Raw genomic sequence first — 17,856 nt, forward strand, 5'->3', positions numbered from 1 at the left:
GTATTTCATGCTGCTAAGGTTGTTATGCGTACTCACCCTAAATTTCTTCCCAAGGTTGTCTCTGATTTCCATATAAACCAGACCATAACGTTGCCTACGTTTTTTCAGAATCCTTCATCTCCAGCGGAAAGGTCTTTGCATTCCCTGGATGTTAGGAGGGTGTTGAAATTTTATCTTGATAAGACCAAAGATATTCGTAGGTCAGACCAATTGTTTATCAATTATGGATCGGTCAGGACAGGTCTTGCGACCTCTAAGCAGTCCATCTCTAGGTGGATTGTGTCCTGCATACAATTGTGTTACCAAAAAGCGAATAAGACCTTAGGAGGTAAGCCTAAGGCTCATTCCACCAGAGGCAAAGCTGCTACGACAGCTTTGTTGCGTAATGTTCCCATTGCGGAAATTTGCAAGGCGGCCACTTGGAAGTCGGTTCATACCTTTGCTAAGCATTACTGTCTGGACACTGATGCCAGGGCAGATGCTCAGGTTGGACAGGCTTCGCTGCGGAATTTGTTTGCGCATTAGTGGTTGTTTCTTGGTCTCCACCGCCTGTTGTGGGGATGGGCTTGCCATTCTATTCACTAGATTATGATTATACACAGAGATCCCCTACTACAGAAGGAGTAGTTTCTGTCCTCTAACTCCAGTTCTGTAGTAGGGGTATCTCTGTTATAGTCCTAAGCGCCCGCCCTCCTCCCCGGTGGAGACAGATATTATAGGATGCAGTGCTACAGGTCTGGCGTGCTACGCCTTCAAAAAGAACTGAAAGTAAAAGGGACCTGCAGTGCATTCTGGGATACTGGGAGAGGTTCTAGAAGTTTCTCCTAAAGGCACAGTATCCTGTTTAAGCCTCATAATGGCAGCCTAAGGGGCTTGTCTGTCCATTTCTTCCTCTCTATCATTCCAGAGGCTTTCTGCTGAAAAGGAAAGCTTTTTTTGGAGGAAAAGGCTGTACAGGCTGTGCTGTTTGTGGTTTCTGGTGGAATTTCCAGTTGAAGTACTGGACAGTGTGGCCTTTTGTATAGGCTGCATTATCTGTCTTTAAATTCTCTCTTAAGTGTCTATGCAGTTTGCATTTTTTGACACCTTAAGAGATTATTTTTGATTGCTCCGGGGTCCGCTCACATGAGCGGGACTATTCACTAGATTATGACTATACACAGAGATACCCCTACTACAGAACTGGAGTTACAGGACAGAAACTACTCCTTTTATTACACGTTGTATGTCACCTTCTATCAAAAGAACAATGTCATATAGTCTTTTAATGCCCATGTCAGGTTCCGAAGCTGTGTTCTCACTATCTGTGGCATACCTTGCAGTTAATGTAGCAGCTTTCTTTTTCTGAAACAGAGGGCGTTGAAATTGAAAGTCGTCCTGCTTGCCTTTACCATCAGTCGGGCGGGGCTGCTCAGGTCCTTGTTGGGCGCCCCAACTTCTGCTGCGTTCTCCTCCACCGGCGTACATGCCTGATATTTCCTGTGAAGAACGAGGAGAACGTTGATCAGGAACCTGAAATCTATCAGGAGACCTCATTCTCGTGCAGCCGCAGAAATCATAAGTGTGCTCAGTAGACACTGGTATAGGTGACGCAGGATGTGACCCTTGTTTCTGTTGCTGCTTTCCCTGTTTTTTATTCTTCCAATTCTGTTTTGGAAAATTTGGACGGTTGTCTTTAGTAGACTTTGCCGTCTGAGTTTGCGGTTGTGCTTCTGATTTAGTAAAACACCCAAACTATTGCGGCCAATGGTCTTATAAGCCTCCACAATAATTTTCGGTAACACACAACACAACTCCGCCAATGCGGGTGGTAAAGTTCCCGGGACCACACCGCCAGTATCAGCAATGGTTAACCCGCACGGGGGTGAGGCGTGAAAACAGGATTATCGACAGGATCTTCAAGCAACAGGCGGAGGTCAACGGAGCCGCGAGCTTATGCGGCCATCTTTGTTCGTCGCTAGGCTCCTCCTCCCGCCGACGGATTCTTCGTCGTCGACGTCAGCGTCGAGGCATTGATGCCGAAGAGAGTCCAGCAGGCATCGGCGCTCGCCGTCGAGGCGACACCGCCGGTCGCCATCGAGAAGTGGCCCGACGTCGAGGGGATCCTCGTCGTCGAGGGCGTCGAGACGATCGACGTCGAGGAGCCATCGACGCTCGCCGTCGAAGAAAAGACGCTCGTCGTCGAAGGCAATGTCGATGTCGAGGTTAAGGAGGTCGACGTCGTGGAGGCGACGCTCGACGTTGGAGAGGCGCTCGATGTAGCGGAGGTGACGCTCGATGTCGCGGAGGCGACGCTCGACGTCGAGGAGAAAGAGATCGGCGTCTCAGAGGATTTCTGGCTCTCCTAAGCGGCGCAGAAGGAGTTCTGGCACCGTGAGTCACGCTGGATCGGGGGAAGGACGCCGGAGACGGCGATTACCTACTGGAGGGGCTGGATCACAGTACCCTCCTCCGAAGAAGTCACCGGAGTCGGTGTACTCAGTGGTTTATACACCACCTCGACCTAGGACACATACTCCTCCTCCTCCTCCTCCTCCTCATCGTCCGAAGTCACCACCTCCTCCTCTCCCGAAGGAGGTTCCTCCCATCAAACCTCCTCTTCCGCCACAGGATATGCCTCCAGTTGCTCCTCCGAGATCGGTGTCGTTACCCCGATTTCCTACACCTCCGAAGGGGACGCCTCAGCCGAAGCCCTTGGAGAGGCCAAGGAAGACGCTCCGCGGAGGCCTTTGGAGCGGCGGAAAGGAGGGAGTTTGCGATCTCGCTCCAGAAGAAGGGGAAGATCGTGGAGTCGCGACAGGTCACGCTCTAGGCGACGTCACAGGAGACGTAGGTCCCGTTCATATACGGGGTCTTCCAGGGACTACTTGCCGACCTTGTCAGAGTCTCCGGATACAAGGGTCTCACCGGTGGATGATCTGGTGTCCTTCGAGGACGTCCTCATGAGAGGTGTGGTGAAGCTAGGCATCACATTGACGGTGCCCACACCCAAGTCATCAGTGATTTTCGAAACTTTACATAAAAAACACCTGTCTCGACCGTTGCTACCGCTGGTGCCGGGCTTGGAAGAACCTGCCATGGATCTATTCCTTAACCCAGCGGTTACTAAGGCGGCGCCCTCTCGCCTCCTGAAGAAATACAGGGCTCCCGACTCGGATCCGGCTTTTCCGAGGGTGGATCCTCCGCCGGATTCGGTTATAGTCACGGCGGCTCGGAAGCTGCATGCCACCTCGCCATCGTCCACGGTCCCGCAGATAAAGACTCTAATTGGCTGGACTCGGCGGGGCGAAAGGTCTGTGGAACTTCAGCAACATCAATGAAGGCTGCAAGTGCGACAGCATTGCTTGGAAGATATGACCATTCACTCTGGGAATCCCTTCAGCAGTTTACAGACCTGCTGCCTCGGGACAAGAAGGAGGACTTCTTGGAAGTGGTGAATGAAGGGATATTGGTGGCGAATCAGGTCATCAGTGCTGCGGCTGATTCTGCCCTCTTGGCTGCGCATGGCTACTGACATGGAGTTTACCAGCGACGGCATGCCTGGCTTCGCCTCACCTCACTCAAGCCTGAAGCACAGCAAAGGGTTGCCAACCTTCCATTCTCTGGCGAAACCCTATTCAGCAAGCATGCGGATGATGAAATGGCCCGCATGAAGGCTGAGGCTGAGACACTCACGGCTGTGGGGCTGGAAAAGCCCAAGGAGGCGAAGAAGCCTTACAGACCGTTCCAAAAGCGGTTCGGAGGACAGAGCAAGGGTCGTGGCCAATCTTCGGGACAACAGCAGCAGCAACAACACCAGCAGCAGTACCGAAGACCCTTCCAGAAATGCCAGAAGGGCAGAGGTGGCCAGCAGTCGGCAGCAGCGACTAAAGGCCAGGCCGGGTCGAGGCCCTGAGCGCTTACTTCCCCTGCATCAGTTACCTACTCCGGTGGGGGAAGCGTTCAATTTTTTCTGGCAGAGTGGAGAAAAATTACTCAGACAAGTGGGTGCTGAATATTGTTTGCAATGGATACAGTCTTCGGTTCACGAGCCCGCCTCCAGCGATTCCGCCGGTAAGCAGCAGTTCCAGCTGCGAGAGCTTCAGGCGGAGGCAGATACCCTGTTGAGGAAACGGGCGATAGAATACGTACCTCGGTCTCAAAGAGGAAGGGGTCTGTACTCGAGGTTCTTTCTGGTTCGCAAGAAGGACAATAACGAGTTCTGCCCCATTCTGGACTTGCGGCAAGCAAACAAATGGATTCGCAGAGAAACGTTTCGCATGCTATCATTGCATCAGATTTATCCTCAGCTGCAACGAGGGGATTGGCTGTGTGCCATAGACCTACAAGATGCGTACTTCCATGTGCCCATTGCACAGAAACACCGGAAGTTCCTGCGGTTCAAAGTCGGCACCAATCATTATCAGTACACAGTACTTCCATTCGGGCTAAAGTCAGCGCCCAGGACATTCTCGAAGTGCATGGCAGTGGTAGCGGCACACCTCACAAAGAACAAGGTGTTTGTCTACCCGTACCTGGACGATTTGTTGATCAAGGCATCCTCCTTCACGGAAGCTCAAGCGGACTTCCAGAAGACGTGCGTTCTCTTGAACAAGCTGGGGTTGCACATCAACATGTCCAAGTCTGTCCCGACTCCGGTCCAGTGCATTCAGTACTTGGGAGCCTCCATCAATACGCTGTCGGCAAGCGTGTCTCCTTCGGCTCTTATGACCGGTCCATCTACAACAGTGAGGACGGTGTCTTCTCTACTGGGGTCGATGGCCTCTTGTATCTTCCTCTCACCTCATGCACGGCTGCACATGAGACTTATGCAGGAGTGCTTGGAGGACCAGTGGGATCAGAAGAGAGGATCTTGGGACGACAGGATACGGCTGTCTCTTCATGCTCTTCAGTCTCTAAGGTGGTGGTGTTCGGCGGAGAATCTCCTCAGAGGGATTCCTTTCCACAAGGACATTCCCACTCAGACCATCGTGACGGATGCGTCTCTCCAAGGCTGGGGAGCGCATTCTGGAGAATTACAGATTCAAGGGACGTGGTCCCAGACGGAGGCCACGTACCACATCAACTTCCTGGAACTCAGAGCTGTTCACTTGGCCCTGAAGGCTTTTCTTCCGTCCTTCCAGACCAGCTCACTGCTTGTTCAGACGGACAGTACGACCACGATGTATTATCTGAACAAACAGGGGGGCTTGAGATCGCGCACTCTGTCTCAGGAGGCGCAGACGATCTGGCGAAGGCTTCTGGCCAGAGGACTGACGATAACGGCCACTCATCTACCAGGTGTGCAAAATGTTCAGGCAGACGTGCTGAGCAGACTGATTCAGGAATATCACGAATGGGTCATAAACGACGATGTGCTAGGAGAGGTCTTCGCAAGGTGGGGAACTCCAGACATAGATCTGTTCGCCACTGTAGGAAGGTGGATACCTGACTATGGTTGCCCCCAACTTTTTGCCTAGTGTTTAGCTGGTTTTTCGACATAGTTGGCCTGGGATCCTGCTAACCAGGGCCCCAGGCTTCCTGCTCTCTCTGTAAAATGGACTCCAGGTACCCTAGGTACATAATTTGATTGGATGCTGGTTCACCTTATCAGCCCCTGTACAGTGTACCTTAGGTACCCAGGGCATAGGTGTACCCAGGGCCTACCAGGGGCTGCAGCATGTATTATGCCACCCCTGGCTGGCCATCCAAAACTGACACAACTGGCTGCTAGACAGCTGGGGCAAGGTGGTGTAATCACCCTTTGCTATAGATATAGTATTCCTATATCTAACCTAAAGTGGGCACATATGTTCCTATAAGTCACTCCTATGGTAGGCCTCATCAATCCTGGAGGTAGAGTGCTTGGAAATATGTGAGATTGTGCTCTAGCATGAGCTGAGCCTGTCTGCAGCTTTTGGAACCATGTCCTTTAGCTGTTTCCACGATAACGCTATACCATATACTCTTAAGTGCATTATAATCCTCGCGGTTATTGCCAACTTTGGTATAGCATTATCAAAACATGTCGAGTAAGGTGTCATACGATTTGGAATACTACCCCCTCGCCAGTTCTGGCGACGGGGGTAGCATTCCACCCTTCTAGAGGGACACGACATGTCCAGAACCAGAAACCCAGTTAAATTTAACCAGAGCCTCAGCATCACAAAATGGATGCTGCCACCAGACACAAGTCTGACCGCCTGCTGCTGGGAGTCCTTCCAGCGAGGGAGGCTTGGACAAAGGGTTTCCTGTCCGGGGAGGTGCCAGCACCACCCCAGACGGACCCTTGTGTATTAGGGAGGACCAGGCTGAATAGAATGAGACATGCCTGGGGCACACAAGGTGTCCCTTGCATACACCGGTTCAAACCAGTCGCTGGGGCACTCATGCCCCAGCTCTGGCGCGAAACCTGACAAAGGAAAGGGGGTGTAACCACCCCCCTTCCTGGTCCCACCCAGGTGAGGGACCTAGTCGTAGTGCAGCCCCCTTTAGTCGCATAAAGGTAGGAGCTGGTCTCAGCTAACATTAGATTAATCTTGACAACTTCCACGAAGAAACTCTTGACCTTCAGCCCTCTAACCATCAGAACTGAAGAATCTCCCCTATGGTCAGGGAGTGACCATCCTGCTTTGCAGGCACCATCAAGCTCCTGTGCGGTTTTCTGCAAGTCCTTCCATCCCGGAAACAGACGACCCAGCTCGACGAGACCCGGACCTCCAGACGCCTCTGACCTCTACCTACATCCACAGCACATCTGGGACCCGTGGGTGCGACGAGCAACTTGGAGACGGCCATCTTGAAGAAACCTGCACAGCGCTTCCAGCACGACCGCCGAGGGATCCTCATGTGAGTGCACCGGGGTCTGAGAAGCCCCACACCGAAGCAGCCCCTGCATCAAAGACCAGCCCCCCAGGATCCACGTGATCTGCATGGGGCCCTTTTGCTTGGTTCCTGCTTCCCTGGTTGTCTGGTCACTAGCCGGCTGGCTTGTGACCTCTGAGACGACGACCCCAAGATTTCGACTCTGCTAGTCCGGTCCCCCAGACTGGCCCTTGCTTCCTTGTAAAAGGGAAGTACCCCGGACCCTCCTGGTCCACGCCAGACGCCATCTTTGCTCCACCGCGTGGCTTGCATTTGCCAAGGCCTGTTGACCAGATCGACGACTCAACACCGCCAACAGCAGCAGACTTCGTGGGACAGCTCGTGCCTCCAGCCTGGTCGTGAAGAACAGCTCCTGGTCCGTGCAGCTGCAGAGAGAAGCGTCCCTTCTTTCACCTGATCGCGGCGACAGCACCTGGTTCCCTCCTGGTTCCAGCACCGTCACTGGCTAGTGACCGAGACTCTGTCCCCTTCCCTTTCAGGACTTCTTCTTTCCCGTTCCATCCTTGGAACCACCGGACTCCTCCATCTGGCTGCCTGCCAGCAACTTCTTGTTTCAGGCATCATCAGGACCAACGCAGCAAACCCGACACAACTTCAGCCCTATGCACCCGCAGCAGCCTGTGGGTTAGGTAACTAAAGCTTCTAGGTGCTGAAGTCTGTGTTCACTCTCCTAGTGTCTAGGTCCACTATTGTTTTTCCTCCATCCATTTCGGTTCGTCCGGAATCCTTACTTCTTTGAACTGTAGCATCCATAGGCGTTGGTACGCATCCCGCGTGAGAGTTTCCTCTCTGCACGTGGGTCCCGTGGGCCTCTTGCTCCTTACTCACCTAGTTTGTAGCGTAGTCCCAGCGATCCTCCAGCCTCTGGATCTCCTTACAGTATTTTCTTTCCTCGCATTCCATTGTTTACAGTATATGGTTTGTCGTGCCCCTAAGGCACACGTGTAATTATTGTGGAAACTCATATTTCTTTTGTAGTATTGTCATGTGCTTAGGTCTCTGACCTCATCAAGAGTTCAGAGGTATTGTTACTAAATAAATAGACATTTATTTTTATAACATCTTGTGTGGTGTCTTTTCATTTGGTATTCAAAGGTTATATGTGGTAAAACAGCTGGCTTCACATGCCATTCAGAATTTAGCCTAAAGACTGCTCTTGTCCACGCTACTAGGATAGCTGGTCTATAAGGTTGACTTACAACCAATTACCATAAGGGTTGTTTGGACTGATACAAAGTGCTCACTAGAACTAGTGAACATTATATATCAGGCCAACTTCTCACAGCCACCACAGAAAACAGAAAATGCAGAGACTTCGCCTCCAGGTACTACCAGCAGGGGACGCTGGGGAATGCACTATGGATCGACTGGTCGAACAGCTTTCTATACGCTTTTCCACCCATCCCCCTGATTCCAGCGGTACTGGTCAAGTTGTCCCAGTCCAGGGCGTGGATGATCCTGATCGCCCCGGAATGCAGATGGTGCACCCGAACCTCTCGTCTTTGAGTTTGGCGGCATGGCTCCTGAGATAGTGCAATATGGCCATCTGAATCTTCCAGAGGATTGTATGGACATACTAAAGGAGGCAAAGCGGCCTTCCACTAGGACGTCTTATGCTTACAAGTGGAAGAGATTCTGCATCTGGTGCAAGTCCAAGAACTTTGATCCACCAAAATGTCAGGAAGATGTCATCCTTCTGTACCTTCTCCATTTGGCGCAGTCTGGCCTTAATGTTCATTCCATTAAGGTTCATCTTGCTGCGTTGACTTCACAGACTTCCTTCTTCCAGATCCCTGTGATCAAAGACTTTTTGGAAGGCTTGAAGAAATTGTTCCCTCCTGTCAGGCTTCCTTCGCCTTCATGGGAATTGAATGTGGTGCTGTCCAGGTTGATGAAGGAGCCTTTTGAACCCATTCATAAGGCTTCATTGCAGCACCTGTCCTGGAAGGCGGCGTTCCTTGTGGCCATCACATCAGCCCGCAGGGTGTGTGAAATTCAGGTGTTGTGTTGCCAAGAACCTTAAACTGTATTTCATGCTGCTAAGGTTGTTATGCGTACTCACCCTAAATTTCTTCCCAAGGTTGTCTCTGATTTCCATGTAAACCAGACCATAACGTTGCCTACGTTTTTTCAGAATCCTTCATCTCCAGCGGAAAGATCTTTGCATTCCCTGGATGTTAGGAGGGTGTTGAAATTTTATCTTGATAAGACCAAAGATATTCGTAGGTCAGACCAATTGTTTATCAATTATGGATCGGTCAGGACAGGTCTTGCGACCTCTAAGCAGTCCATCTCTAGGTGGATTGTGTCCTGCATACAATTGTGTTACCAAAAAGCGAATAAGACCTTAGGAGGTAAGCCTAAGGCTCATTCCACCAGAGGCAAAGTTGCTACGACAGCTTGGTTGCATAATGTTCCCATTGCGGAAATTTGCAAGGCGGCCACTTGGAAGTCGGTTCATACCTTTGCTAAGCATTACTGTCTGGACACTGATGCCAGGGCAGATGCTCAGGTTGGACAGGCTTCGCTGCGGAATTTGTTTGCGCATTAGTGGTTGTTTCTTGGTCTCCACCGCCTGTTGTGGGGATGGGCTTGCCATTCTATTCACTAGATTATGATTATACACAGAGATCCCCTACTACAGAAGGAGTAGTTTCTGTCCTCTAACTCCAGTTCTGTAGTAGGGGTATCTCTGTTATAGTCCTAAGCGCCCGCCCTCCTCCCCGGTGGAGACAGATATTATAGGATGCAGTGCTACAGGTCTGGCGTGCTACGCCTTCAAAAAGAACTGAAAGTAAAAGGGACCTGCAGTGCATTCTGGGATACGGGGAGAGGTTCTAGAAGTTTCTCCTAAAGGCACAGTATCCTGTTTAAGCCTCATAATGGCAGCCTATGGGGCTTGTCTGTCCATTTCTTCCTCTCTATCATTCCAGAGGCTTTCTGCTGAAAAGGAAAGCTTTTTTTGGAGGAAAAGGCTGTACAGGCTGTGCTGTTTGTGGTTTCTGGTGGAATTTCCAGTTGAAGTACTGGACAGTGTGGCCTTTTGTATAGGCTGCATTATCTGTCTTTAAATTCTCTCTTAAGTGTCTATGCAGTTTGCATTTTTTGACACCTTAAGAGATTATTTTTGATTGCTCCGGGGTCCGCTCACATGAGCGGGACTATTCACTAGATTATGACTATAACAGAGATACCCCTACTACAGAACTGGAGTTACAGGACAGAAACTACTCCTTTTATTACACGTTGTATGTCACCTTCTATCAAAAGAACAATGTCATATAGTCTTTTAATGCCCATGTCAGGTTCCGAAGCTGTGTTCTCACTATCTGTGGCATACCTTGCAGTTAACGTAGCAACTTTCTTTTCCTGAAACTGAGGGCGTTGACATGGAAAGTCGTCCTGCTTGCCTTTACCATCAGTCGGGCGGGGCTGCTCACGACCTTGTTGGGCGCCCCAACTTCTGCTGCGTTCTCCTCCACCGGCTTACATGCCTGATATTTCCTGTGAAGAACGAGGAGAACGTTGATCAGGAACCTGAAATCTATCAGGAGACCTCATTCTCGTGCAGCCGCACAAATCATAAGTGTGCTCAGTAGACACTGGTATAGGTGACACAGGATGTGACCCTTGTTTCTGTTGCTGCTTCCCCTGTTTTTTGTTCTTCCAATTCTGTTTTGGAAAATTTGGACGGTCGTCTTTAGTAGACTTTGCCGTCTGAGTTTGCGGTTGTGCTGCTGATTTAGTAAAACACCCAAACTATTGCGGCCAATGGTCTTATAAGCCTCCACAATAATTTTCGGTAACGCTCAGGGTTTGTCGACGTCTGGGACAAGGCGCAAAGCATTTGACACCTCAAAGTTAACCGCAGCTCCCTTTACATTCGAAAGGATGAGATCAGCAACTACGTCAAACACTCCAACAAGCCTCATTCCCAACACGACACCCGCCTCCGGACCGTGCTCATCTTGAACATGTTTGATCACGGAGGGCAGGACAGTCATAGACGGTGTGTCGAAGTACTTCGCATATACTGCTGCAAATACTTTACCCCAATTCTCACAATCTGTTACCTCTGGCACTAAGTCTTTCTGCAAACTAATTGTGAGCATCCTGTGTTTTTCCACAGGAGTGGTATTAGGAAATACTGCTTCCAGTTGGTCAAGTTTCTCAGCAAGCCAATAAGGCATATCGTCCTTAGTTTGGGGGCGCTTGCCCTTTACCTAATTAACCATGACTGGACTAATTGACAACCCGCCCGGTCCAACTGGTTGCACCGCAACCCCAGGTGCCCCCACCTGGACATTGCGAGAAACTTATTGAACTAAAGCCCCATGTACCCCAATCAAAGAGGTATAAAGTTGACGCAAGTCGTTAATCTGGACATTTAGATAACGTGGATGTGGTGTGAACCCGGAAGACTGGCCAAGTGGCCCCAGGAATTGACAAGGGACCTAACCGAACCGGAGTCACGGTGTGGGGGAGGGCGCCATTCAACCAAGCACGATGCTGCCATGCCTAAATCAGAATCTCTTATGTCCTATATGGAGAATAGTTCACAGGTATCACAGTGTGAGAGTACGTATGGAATGTATGATCATCCGCATTTACTGTAGGAAACATAACCCGAGAGTAGAAAAGGTCAGAAGGGAACGCTGCATCGGCACTCACCACAGAGATGACAGACATATCATTGTCAGGCACTCTAAACTGCATCAAATGATGCCGGAGCGCTGCGTGACTATGCCGAGCTATATCAATGTCGCCCATAAGAACACAGAGAAGAAAAACAATTTATATAAATTGTAGCACAAAAAGGGTAGTAATTCAAAACGTGAACCTTTTTATAAATCTGAAGCTTGAATGAACCTATAACACATTTGTATATGTAGGTTAATCCGTCACTCCTGTTAACCGGAAACAGTAGTGAGGGTATTGTGGACAGATACAAGCACTAATCAATTGTCTCGAATATAAGACCAAACGTAAGGTGTGCCATGTTTCTGGGATTCTGCTCGTGCACAGAAGTATGCGCAGGAAACCAGGACCTCAGTGTATTACGGTGTACCAAAAACCCACCTCAGTGCCCAGAACCCTAATCCGACTTGCATCCGTGTCTTATTCGTTCTCCGTACTACAGCAAAGCTACCAATGATTAGACAACCCAGAACAAGCGACTTAGGAACCTCTCAGGATTGTGGGAATCAAGAACACTCTTTCAGTTTTTATTCTCATAAAAGTACACAACTTGAGTAATCAGAGACACGGTATAGTTTAAAATGTTTATTTCAACTAAGTGCTCTAAGAAGCAGTATCTTTCCCAACATAAGTAAAAAGATGCATAAAATCAATACAATCAGCATTGTTACAATTCCATAAAATACAAAGGGAAAAATCATATTATAATGCTAGTGGAACCAGGTCTATAGTGCCTTGTGTACCACCCTCCCTTGGCTAGGAGCTATGTATTATAATAATAGAAGATCTCTAGGTTAAAACGGGGAACCCCATACCTCCAAAATCAGGTGAAGTGAATCACATTCCAAATCAGCACAGCTCTTTGTTGATAGAAGGGTTTCTTCCAAGTGCCTGAAAACATGCCTGCAATGTAATATTAAAGGCAGTTTCAGATATTTGCAGCTGTGTGCGTGTTGTGTCTAGAGCGTGGGCCGATCAACCTGGATCAACAGCATACATTGTTATTATCACCTTGAAGACTTCTGCACGCAGTGTACAGACTTGAGGTTGCAGTGTGAGTCTAGAGATGTGAAAAACAGACTGTTCTCATGTGAATGAAAGCAAGCAGTTTGTTTTTATAAAAACTGAGACTTGTAGTGCTGTGTGCAAAAGCAGCAAAATGGCGTTTGAGCAACTAACTCACTTATGCTAACATAGCAATGTGTGCAGGCCGAACCGTATCCGCACTACAAGAGTTCTGCCAGTAAGTTCACAGGTAACGCTGGTGCCCACGGGATCCAGGTGTTTCTCCACACACCAACGAACCCATCATCTCCAAGCCACTTACTACCTCCTGGTAGTTCCTGGGGCCCACGCCTGCTGGATGAGGAATTCAGCCCCTTGTGAAAGGCTGACGTCCTGCCAGTGTCCCCTGGTAGTGTCACAGAGAAAACCTCTGTGCCTAGAGCTTATAGCTCAGTGAAGCACAACGTGCCCCAACCTTACACAGGACAAAGCATGTCCTTTTAGAAGACCCCTCACTCACCAACCTAGTTGGTGACATGCTTCATCATCGGGGTCCCACCCTGAAGGCCGAGTGCCAACAGGGTGTGCTGCGACACCTGACTACAGTGGAGCGGGTATTTGTTTTTCTTTTTATATGTGCAGAAATTCTAAGGTGATATGTAATTTAAAAAGGGGCCAATACTACTCACCACAAGACTTTATTCTCGAGTGATTGAACCCCCATAAAAAGGAATGTGACACCTATGCCTAATTAGGTAGGCTGCGGTGTCTAAGACGTGTAGTGTTTAAAAATAGCGAAGTGTGCTATGTGATTTTTAAAAAGAAGTTTGGTCTGCATGTTTCAACCATTTAGCGATTGTTGGTTTTCTTCAGGACCAGTGTGACTGACCTGGGTACTCCTCCATTTGTTGTAGAAAACTTAAGCAGGGGACCGGGAGTTCAGGGGACGGGGAGTTCCCACCTCACCTATTGGTTGAAAACCCTTACTCTCTCCTGTTGATTTGCAAAGTCCTGCCAGTGTCATCTGAAAGCCACCATGCATGAGATGAAGATGGCCCTCGAGGACCAGTGGGTGTGGCTGGCCCAGGTGATTTGTCAAGATCTTGGCAATGGTTGGAAGACATACCGGCGTGGCCCATGCAAGCTCCAGAAGGGAAGAGAACCATGCTTGTGCACGCCAAATCAGAGTGTTCAGCACCAGAGAGGCCCGTTGACGCCTGGCTTGGGCCGCCAATCAGTGAATAAATTGGAAAGGAGGGAAGACATAGACTTGAGTTGTCAACCAGTCTTGCAGGAAGGCATTCACCGCCTCCGGATCCGGTCTCCAGCTGACATAGCGCACAAGTTGGGTGTCCCATCTGGAGGCAAAGAGGTCCACTTGGCAAGGACCCCAAAATGACATGAGAGCCTGAAATACTCTAGGGCAGAGCCTTCGGTCGCTTGCGTCCCTGAGGTATCTGGAGTTCCAGTCTGCCACTAAGTTCATTGCTCCTGGAAGGTATTCCTCCATCACCGAGATCTGTAGTTGGAGGCAGTCATGCCAGAAAGCCTTGGCTAATTCTGCCAGAGCCCGTGAACAGGTACTGCCTAACTGATTGACATATTGCACTGCCGTCGTGTTGTCCATCCTCAACAGTACGCAGCAGGATATCCTGTCCCTCGTGAGGTATTGTATACCAAACGAGCCTGCAAGAATCTCAAAGCAATTGTTGTGGAGGCTGAGTTCCTCCTCCATCCATCTGCCTCCCATGGAGATCGAGCCGCATTTGGTTCCCCAACCCAGACGGTGGGCGTCCGACTCTTTCACCAGGTCTGGAAATGATCCGAAGATTGCCTGCCTGTTCCAGGCTTCCATGTGGTCTATCCACCACTGCATCTCCGTCCTGACTTCCATCGTCAAAGTCACCATCTCTGAATAGGTAAGGCCCCTCCCAAGGTGAGCTGCCTGCAGCCTCTGGAGAGCCCAGTAAAGTAATGGGCCCGGGAAGATAGCTTGTATCGAGGACGGTAATAAGCCAACAATCCTGGCCAGTTGATGCCGCGAAATACTGTCCCTCCGGAGTACCTTTCTCAGTTCTTTTTTGATCTTGGTTATCTTCTGGCTGGGTAAGCTCAGGGTCGCCACCCTGGAGTCTATACAGAATCCTAGAAAGGTCATGGTCTTTTGAGCCATCAGATTCGACTTCTATTGGTTTATGTCAAATCCCAGTTCTTCGGAAATGTATGGTGGTGTTTGGGTGGGCTATTAGGTGGTTCCGTGATTGGTCCATCAGCAGAATGTCGTCCAGGTAGATGATAAATCTGATGTCCAGAGTCCGGAGGTACTTAACTACTGGCTTAAGGAGCTTAGTGAAGCACCAGTGTGCCGAAGATAGGCCGAACAGGAAAGTCCGGAACTCAAATATTTGCCCTCTCCGTTCAAATTGGAGATATCTGCAGTGAGGTGGGAAGATGGGAACCGTCAGGTAGGCGTCTTGGAGCTCGGACGAGGGTTGCTCCGGAGTAAAACCGAAGTTTGCGGAGTTGCGGAGTGCGACCCAACATGGCGCCCGGACTCCTTTGTCCCCCTTTGTCCCCCTGTTCGGACCCACTGACTTGAAGAAGTGCCGCGGGCAGCGACTGGCGCCCGGCTTCGCCATCCCCGGCTGTTCCGGGCATTGGACATTTACTGGATTGGACTTTTTGCAACGGATTTGCACTCGGTTGGATGGCCGGGCGGATGCCCACGCTGTAGAGGGCACCGGGAGCGGACGCCCTGTGATCCAAGCGGTGGCCCGCCTCGCGACTCCGCAACTAGCTACGGCTTCCTGGCCAGTCCACTTCCATGGGAGGCGCAACACTCTGGCGCCACAAATCATCCGAGGGAGTTGGTGACCCTCACCCCGGGGCTATAGTGGGTGAGCGGGTCTGCCCGACTCGGCGACGGTTGTCTCCGCCCCCTCATCGGTGCCCTCGGACGCCGTGGCGGTGGCGTGAGCCGAAGCGGCGGAGTCTCCACAGGCCCTGGAGAAGGAGGTCGCCCATACCCGAATTGAGGACAAGTACCCGGGAAGGTCGTGGTCGACACCTGCACGCGGAGACGCCTACTCCGGGACCCTCGCGGAGTGCCCCTGGAGGCATGGGGAAACCTAGAGGAGCCAAGGGATCCACCCAGACCGCCTCGGACTCTGAAGCCCAGGACAAAGAGGAGCATGGGGACCCAAAAAGTTCTGGTGGCGCGCCGATGCAACACCAGTTCGACCGTGTCCTAGAGGCGATAGAGACCACGAGATCGGCCCTCCAACAGGACATTGCTCAGGTGGCGACGAGCCTGGGCCTCCTCAGAGCGGACCATGGCAAACTTTCAGACCGGGTCAAGGAGGTGGAGAGCACGGTGAAAACCTTGGAGCCGGCGCAGCGAACCTTGGCTGCGACGATGAAGGACGCCCTATCCCGAATTGAGTGGTGGGCCTGCCGGAAAAGATCGAGGATGGCGACATGGTGACATACTTGGAGACCTGGCTCCGAGACACGGTGGTCCCGGAGGGACTGTCCTCCTTCTACACTTTGGAGCGTGCCCACAGAGTCCCAGCACGGCCCCCACAACAGGGACGCACCCCGAGACCGGTGGTGGCGCGGTTGCTGCATTTTCGAGACAGGGACTTAATCCTCAATGCCGCCAGACACAATGGCCCGTTCAAAGTAGCGAACAGTCAGGTGAACATCTTCCCGGATTACACCTACGAGACTCAACGCAAGAGGTTCTCCTTCCTAGCGGTTAAGCGCGAGCTCAGGAGCGAGGGCATTCAGTATTCACTCCTCTACCCTGCAAGGCTCCGCATCATTGTCGATGACAAAACCCAGTTCTTCGACACCCCGGAGGATGTCTGTGTCTGGCTCGAGCTCTACAGGACAGGGAAAGATGGCTTTGGCTCCTCGTCCCAACAGGCAGATGAGCCGGAACAAAGGCGGCGATCCAAGAGGGTCAGGAATCGCCGCGGCCGCACAGGAGGGCCCTCAACTGCGGAGACATCATCGGAGCGGAGGGGAGTGCTGGAAGTATTGTCGGAGTTGTCGGGGGCACGGGATGAAGCCATCGAGGAGGAAGAAAACCCGGGTGCAGAAGGAGCACCATCGGACTCGGAGGACTCAGTGGCCGATAGTGCCCATACACCGGTGATCACACCGAAGTCGGTGGAGGACCTTTTGGATGGACAAGGGTAACGGGGTATGCTGCCTTGTTTTGGGTGGGGGCCCGGCAGGGGGGAGGCGGTTGCCGTCCTTTATTGCTGACAAAGAGGGAGAGAGGGTTGGGGGGCCTCTGCTTTTGCCCCGAGAAGTTTTTGGCACTGTTTGGGGCTTGTTATAGTCCTGGTGGCCTGAGCGACGAGGGCCCACTGCCTCCGCCCAGCCCGCACCTGGCCCATAAGGCCTTCCTACGGTGGCGACCGTAGGATTAGTGGGGGTTCTTGGGTTGATGAAAGACGAGGTTTGGATGGGATCTAGATGGTGCAGTTTGGGTCCTGTTCTGGGGTGGGTGGGTGGGGGTTTGGCTGGTTTTTGGGTTGTTTGGTTTTGGTTGGGGAAAATGGCCGCCATCAGCGCTGAGAGGATTGATGTCTTTTCTTTGTGGGGACCCGGAGGGGGGGACTGTGCAAGAACAATCTGGGACAATGGCTGATGTTGCTAACTTGAAATGTGTTACTTGGAACGTAAGGGGGCTTCACACTATCTCCAGGCGCCACAAGGTCCACGCTTATTTAGTGCGTAGGGGAGTGCAAATGGCGCTGCTGCAGGAAACTCATCTGAACAAGGCGGAAGGGGCGGCGCTTCAGCGTAGATGGCGGGGGCAGGTCTTTTCCAAGTCGTACTCCGCTTATGCCAGGGGGGCGCTAATATGGATCAGAGCAGGGGTCCCCTTCCAAGTCACGAGGACAGTGTTAGATCCAGAGGGGCGTTTCGTGGCCATCTCGGGCACTCTAGGGGGGAGGGACCTGAACGTTTGCTGTGTATACGCTCCTAATGTAGACCAGACTGCCTTCCTTTCCAGGTTATCGGGCTCGTTGGCCCACTTCTTCTCCGGGCCCCTCCTGCTTGGGGGAGACTTTAACTCCGTAGTGGATGTGGACATAGACCGCTCGCATCCCCCGCTTCCCGATTCCCCGGTCCGTCGCACGGCTAAGGGTCGTCAGGATTGGCAAACCCGCTGGGGTTTGACCGACATTTGGAGGGCGCATCACCCCGCATCTAGGGATTATTCATATTTCTCGAGACTCCATGAGTTGCATGTCAGACTAGATGGCTTTCTTG

The sequence above is a fragment of the Lissotriton vulgaris genome, unplaced genomic scaffold, assembly GCF_964263255.1.
Source record: "Lissotriton vulgaris unplaced genomic scaffold, aLisVul1.2 SCAFFOLD_620, whole genome shotgun sequence".
NCBI lineage: Eukaryota > Metazoa > Chordata > Amphibia > Caudata > Salamandridae > Lissotriton > Lissotriton vulgaris.